Genomic DNA, 7,389 nt, shown 5'->3' on the forward strand with positions numbered 1-7,389 from the left:
TGGTGGCTTCGAGTCAGGTGCGCCTTTTAGTCCGAAAATTACGGCAAATGTCAATCGTTTAACCCTGGAAATATAGTTTGTACTTACACAAAACTGTCTTTTGACCCTCATCTTTCTTACTCATTAGTCTTTCTCGAAAAGAAGCATGTTAATACACAGGACACAATGGACTTGTCTTTATCTCCCATGCAGGTGCATGTCTGGCATCCAGTTAGGATTAGACACTTAGAGGAAGCGGGCATCTGGAGCCAGGAAGTGAGACGACATTGCTCAAAACTCAGTGGCACATGACTAATCTTACACACTCTTCTTTATCGGGGACTGTAGAGCACCAGATTAAGACCACATTAATTCGAGGAAGAAAATTAGCATGGAAAATGAAGGAAATCCTGTGTGTTCAATTGAATAATCTTTCAGGATTGATTGGTTTGCTCTTAAAGTCCATATCCATAAAGCCAGAGAGGGTTTAGTCCTTGCTCCCCCATCTGCTTTTTAAGTCTGAGGTTAACACTTTGTGTCAAAGTGTGTATATGTTGGCCTGGTGCCCCCTGTAATCCAGTTAAGCACCTGGACAATGGAGGAACAGCTGGCTTGTCCTTCTTGAGCTCATCTGTAGCACCCAATGATGGCCTCACAGATATGGAGGCACCACCCCCACCACACGTCTTTACATGCAACCCTGACCATATCTTGACACGACCCAGGAGAACTCCAATGTAAAGCATACAATTTCCAGGAGTTACAGGTAGCTAGCTACAGCCATATACCGTATTTTTCAGACTATAAGTCGCACCTGAGTATAAGTCGCACCAGCCATAAAATGCCCAACGAAGAGGAAAAAAAACATATATAAGTCGCACCGGAGTATAAGTCGCATTTTTGGGGGAAATTTATTTGATAAAATCTAACACATAGATATGTCATCTTGAAAGGCAATTTAAAATAAAAATACAATAAAGAACAACATGCTGAATAAGTGTCCAGTATGATAATGTTCCATGATGAATGAACAACGAAATGCGAATGTACTGTCCTCACCAGGACGCTACGGCTCGATCCTGGCTATACAGCTCGCTCAACTAACAAATGATGATGCTTGCCGTCCGTATAATTTGCTTACTATATTTTGGCCGTCGTTATGACACCATCATTTGAAGAGTGAAACTAAAAATAGAAATAATACAAATCAATTTCGTCCTCAATACCAAACAGGTTCGCATCAACGTAAATAAATGATATTTAGCTGCTATTACAGCAATGACACAAACGGTTAGCATGCGTTCGCTAGCATTAGCACATCGTTCAAACAATAACACAACTGGCTCTAAGTGTCCGATCGTGGGTGGAAAACACACAACGAAGACAGAAAAGATGATACACTAAGGCGTTGCCCCTCTAGAGATATTTTACAAGCATAAACAAAAAACGTAGGGTCGCAGCTGTGTTTCTCTCTCTCTCTCTCTCTCTCTCGCTCTCTCTCTCTCTCTCTCTCGCCTACTCGCTGAGACGCTGCATAGCTGTCCATCTTCTTCTGCTGTGTGAGCGCTCTTCTTCGCTTAAACAAGTGCGAGAGCGCCCACACTTGGGCGTGAAAGCGCCATAAACTAAAAGCATGCATTTCAATACAAAAAAGTCAATAACACAATTGAACACACATTGCCAAAGGCAGAACACGAATGTGGCCATAGCTTTTAAGAGTTATTCAGATAACTATAGCATGAAGAACATGCTAACAAGTTTACCAAACCATCAGTGTCACTCCAAAACACCAAAATAACATGTTGTGCTAATTTACTTCAGGTCAAAGGGCGGAATGATGGGGGAAAATATTATGTGATGCCTTAACATTAGCTCATTATGCCTTTGTGATGTATGATTGCTTCTGTGACCTAGATTGTAACAACTTCTAATGTTTTTCACCTTGGGTCCCATAGTTAGGAGGGAATCTCACGAGATAACATTCTACTTTAACCGCTGGGAGCCTCAACTGGGGGGGGTATCTCACGAGTTCGGGTGGTGCGTTTTCGTGGGGGCAGGGAGTGGCCACCCGTGTCCCCGCGTCAGACATACCTTTAAGAGTGGGGAGATTCCCCCAACTCCCCGGAAGTCTGCCAGAGGATTACGTACGGGTCGCTTGGCTTTGTTCCTTCGCCGCTTTGTTGGAACGTTTGGCTCCCCGTTCATTTGTCAACGGTAAGCGATTTTCATTGTTAAGGAACAGTTTGTTGTGCTGTAATGGTAACGCCGGGATTCTGGGACTGACAAACTAGATCTAACGTCATCGTTACCACTTAGTCTTGTTTTAATACTTGTGGCTTGCTCTTGTGGGATTGTAATCAATAAATCTCATTTATTCTGCATTTTCTAATCAATAAACATCGTCTATTGAGCAAAAGTGGGCTGGTTGCTGACTCACCGCGAACCCGGAAATTTCGGAAAACATGTGAAATGATATAATGTGTTAATAATTTCATATATAAGTCGCTCCTGAGTATAAGTCGCACCCCATGCCAAACTATGAAAAAAACTGCGACTTATAGTCTGAAAAATACGGTACTGTAGCTAGACCTACGTATTTGACGTTTACAACAATGCAGTTTGATTCGGTGTGGTGTATGTGTTGCACTTCATACAAAATTTTACTAAAAAAACAACAACAAAAATTAGAATGTAGTAATACTATGCTTCAGTGTTCGGATTTCAGGTGTACAAAGAGGACAAAAGTCACAACAAGGCACTTTAGTCCATGAAAGTACAGTTCAATACTGGCGCAGATGTGTTGCAAGTTTAAGAGGCCCGCTAGCGCCGTTAGAGCAGGAGGGGGACGACTTTCCACTGCGGCTTTTATTGGAGTGGTGCCACCAGGTTAACACAGTGTGGTCATGCCAGTAACACTGTGGCACGCCAGAGAGGGTATTTGTGTATGACTATGTACTGTACTGTAATTAGGATTGAAGCAACAGACACTGGTGGATGTAAAATGCAGCGACCTTGAGGTAGACGGAGCACAAAAACAGCAATTGATTCCAGAGAATTGAATTGTCTTTTGGGATGCAGGTGGCCAGGAAAGTGACATGTAATGCTTTCGATTTGGAATTGGACTTTCCTTAGCTGTAGCCTTTAAAAATCAATGGTTGTCAATGAATCATGATACAGTTTTTCACCTGTTAAAATGTGAATTAAAATAAATTCAATTGGAAAATGCAAATAAATAATGTGGTGCATTGTTTTCTTCTTAGAAAAGCATGAAAAAAAAAAAAAACATGGAACATTTATAAAACAATACGAGAAAAAAAACGATTTGTGAGGCAATCTCTTCTGATGCCACTTTGGCTGTCAGTTTCTCACTTCAACAAGCTGCCACGGTCTCAAATTCCACACTGGACAGTGCTTAAAACTGCTGTGTTGCATCAAGTGCCAGCCCCAAAAGGGAGTCAGGTGACACTGCTTCTAAAACATTGACTTTCTACAGTCTTGCTCAGGCATAAAACCCAGCAACAGTGATTTGATTGGTAAGACAATGCGCATTTTGGACCAAAAAGTCTGCTTCGTGCCTAGTTGAATGTTATCTTGCCTTGCTTCTGTTTCGTTAATTTGATAATGAAATGTCAGTCATTGCGAGAATTGCATTTCAGCAGTACTTTATTAGTAATAGTTAAAATGTAATTACAAGAAGGGAAATAAAACAATGGGGAAGATAACTGTACTAGAATCACCCCCTTGCTTCTAGCTTTGTGTGGTCTAATTGTGTTTTTAGCCAGATGAATGGCTCACAGTGGTAAATAATGTATGGCGTCGGGAGAGTGAGAGCCGTGAGTGAGGCACCCTCAGGCTTTTCTCACGCCGTTGCTTTAGGACATGAAGACTTAATTGAATTACGCCAAGGTTTTGTCTTATTAACCAAGCACTTAAGAGGACACGGTACATGTTATCAATAGGATCTGTGCACTTAACTTGCATTTTTTTCAACCCTAGTCACACTTTCCGTTGATTTTGGGTCAATATCGGGTCACGCCCTGTTGATTTTTGGGCAATTCTTCCTCATTTTGCAACATGACTGAGATTTGACCTTTTCCTCGCGGAATACGATGATTCCCAACGCAGACCTCGAACACTTTTGTCTTTTAAACTTTTACAAGAGTCTGAGGAATGGGATAGCGGCGCAATGGAAAAGGCACGATAAAATTGAAACGATGGACGAAAGAGGGTGGTATGAACAATAAAAAAGATGGTGGAGGTCATAAATGATATCACCTTATGAAATGCCACAGCTCTACCATTTTATGTTAGAATTAGTGGGATGTTCTCAAGTTGTCCATCTGAATTGAAAGGTAGGGGAGGGAAATTCATTAGCCGGTGATGTCACCTCATTCGAAAGTGTTATCTCGGGGGTTGTATCTGGCCGTGCTCTGTCGCCCTTGACTGCCCCGCTATGGTCCTTGTACCTGCATGACTGGTGATAAGCAAGATGACGTATCTGCGCAGTCTTCTTCGTCTGTTTTCTTGTGAAGATAAATCATCTTGACCCTTTCGTTTTCCCATTTTGTTACTACCATCACTCGTTAGCTATTTATGGTCTGTCATTCTCCTTACATATCTGGGACCATGAACCATCACTCAGAGTTACCAGTTTCTTCGACAGCTGTATGTTCCCTATTGTATGTACAGTGGGGCAAATAAGTATTTAGTCAACCACTAATTGTGCAAGTTCTCCCACTTGAAAATATTAGAGAGGCCTGTAATTATCAACATGGGTAAACCTCAACCATGAGAGACAGAAGGTGGAAAAGAAAACAGAAAATCACATTGTTTCATTTTTAAAGAATTTATTTACAAATCATGGTGGGAAATAAGTATTAGGTCAATACCAAAAGTTCATCTCAATACTTTGTTATGTACCCTTTTTTGGCAATAACGGAGGCCAAACGTTTTCTGTAACTCTTCACAAGCTTTTAACACACTGTCGCTAGTATTTTGGCCCATTCCTCCATGCAGATCTCCTCTAGAACAGTGATGCTTTGGGGCTGTCGTTGGGCAACACGGACTTTCAACTCCCTCCACAGATTTTCTATTGGGTTGAGATCTGGAGACTGGCTAGGCCACTCCAGGACCTTGAAATGCTTCTTACGAAGCCACTCCTTTGTTGCCCTGGCTGTGTGTTTAGGATCATTGCAATGCTGAAAGACCCAGCCATGTCTCTTCTTCAATGCCCTTGCTGATGAAAGGAGATTTTCACTCAAAATCTCTCGATACATGGCCCAATTCATTATTTCCTTTACAAAGATCAGTCGTCCTGGTCTCTTTGCAGAAAAACAGCCCCAAAGCATAATGTTTCCAACGCCATGTTTCACAGTGGGTATGGTGTTCTTCAGATGCAATTCAGTATTCTTTCTCCTCCAAACACGAGAACCTGTGTTTCTACCAAAAAGTACTATTTTGGTTTCATCTGACCATAACACATTCTCCCGGTCCTCTTCTGGATCATCCAAATGCTCTCGAGCGATCTGCAGACGGGGCTGGACGTGTACTTTCTTCAGCAGGGGGACACTTCTGGCAGTGTAGGATTTGAGTCCCTGGCAGCCTTTGTTACTGTGGTCCCAGCTCTCTGTAGGTCATCCACTAGGTCCCCCCGTGTGGTTCTGGGATTTTTGCTCTCCGTTCTTGTTATCATTTTGACGCCACGGGGTGAGATCTTGCATGGAGCCCCAGATCGAGGGAGATTATCAGTGGTCTTTATGTCTTCCATTTTCTAATAATTGCTACCACGGTTGATTTCTTTACACCAAGCGTTTTACTTATTGCAGATTCAGTCTGCCTGGTGCAGGTCTACAATTTTGTCTCTGGTGTCCTTCGACAGCTCTTTGGTCTTGGCCATCGTGGAGTTTGGAGTGTGACTGCCTGAGGTTTTGGACAGGTGTCTTTTATACCGATAATGAGTTAAAACAGGTGCCATTAATACAGGTAACGAGTGGAGCCTCGTTAGAAGTTAGACCTCTTTGACAGCCAGAAATCTTGCTTGTTTGTAGGTGACCAAATACTTATTTTCCACTCTAATTTGGAAATTATTTAAAAATCAAACAATGTGATTTTCGGTTTTTTCTTCCACATTCTGTCTCTCATGGTTGTGATTCACCCATGTTGAAAATTACAGGCCCCTCTAACTTTTCAAGTAGGAGAACCTGTACAACTGGTGGTTGACTAAATACTTATTTGCCCCACTGTAGTCGTTCCCTGTCTCACAGGGTTTAGAGCATGAAGGACTGGAGTGTCCATTCCACCAAATATGGCAAAGGTTTGAATTCGTCTGCTAAGGCGGAAGTCAGCTCTCTAACACCAAAGTTCAAGGCAGTGTTTGTAAGAATAGCTGCTTTTGGAGTGTAGGAAGATGAGTACTTAGTTCATATAACTATAAGCCTTTCCAGTAGTTATAGGAACGATCCTTCGCCAGGCAGTCGTGTTCACACATTGGTACGTCAACTGATACGAACTGCTGTAGCGTTGTAGTCTGCACGAGCAGCGGCAATTCTTGCATGTTTGAACGGAATAGTTTCCATTGGCGAGCAAATCCTGCATCTAACGACGAGATGAAGTTCACACCGATTTAGTACAGGGCACTTTTTAAAAATATGGCAGCTGCTCGAAACGCGAGACTTTGGAAGAGGCCTAGCCGTTGATTTCAGGGAATGACCAAACACCAATGTAATTGAGTTTCTACAGCCCGACTGAAAGTCTATACCTCAGAGTAGGAACTAAAATGGTTCTCGGAACTCGAGTTCCTTGTGCCTACATGTGCGAACAAACAAAATGACGTTATCGTCCTCCAAAAGGTTCTGGGAACCGGGATCGTTCCTTCGGTACGAAAGCTGCTAATCATTGCATTTTTGTTTCATTTGAGTTGTTTTTGAGTGTTTGCTAGTGCTTGTAGTGGTACAGAAAACCCTAATGCCAACTAGGAATGGGCGGATCGATACCAAAATATCGATATTTCGATCCAGCGCATTATGTTTTAGGACTCGATCCCCAAGCAAAAGTATCGATATTTCGAATTAATATATTATATTTTCTTTGTCTATTTTTTGGGTATGTTTTTGTGCACACTTTTAAAAAATATCTTACGTTTAATATTTATTTTGTTTAACATTTATTTTTCTGTGAAATATATTCTTCCATATTGTTTTATGTTAAAAACAAATGCTTGATTTCTTATGTTTTGTTGCTATTTTATTTTCATTTTGTTAAAGGTCTGTTTCAATTATTTCAAAATCTGTTTAAAAATTGCTTTAGTAAAATAAAATTCAAAAACTGCACGTGACTATTGTTTATTGGATTTGTTTTTAATGGTCTACCGTTAGAGGGTGGTAACATGCTACTATTAATTTGTTCTTTAAT

At 41.4% G+C, this 7,389-nt stretch overlaps 1 long non-coding RNA gene across 5 annotated transcripts in view; it reads right to left on the reverse strand.

Annotated features, from left to right (window-relative positions):
* Window positions 1-7,389, reverse strand: part of LOC130929057 (uncharacterized) — a 121,727-nt gene that overhangs the window by 75,095 nt on the left and 39,243 nt on the right. The gene's annotated exons all lie outside the window — the stretch shown is intronic.

The sequence above is a fragment of the Corythoichthys intestinalis genome, chromosome 13 (assembly GCF_030265065.1).
Source record: "Corythoichthys intestinalis isolate RoL2023-P3 chromosome 13, ASM3026506v1, whole genome shotgun sequence".
In the NCBI taxonomy this organism is placed as follows: Eukaryota; Metazoa; Chordata; class Actinopteri; order Syngnathiformes; family Syngnathidae; genus Corythoichthys; species Corythoichthys intestinalis.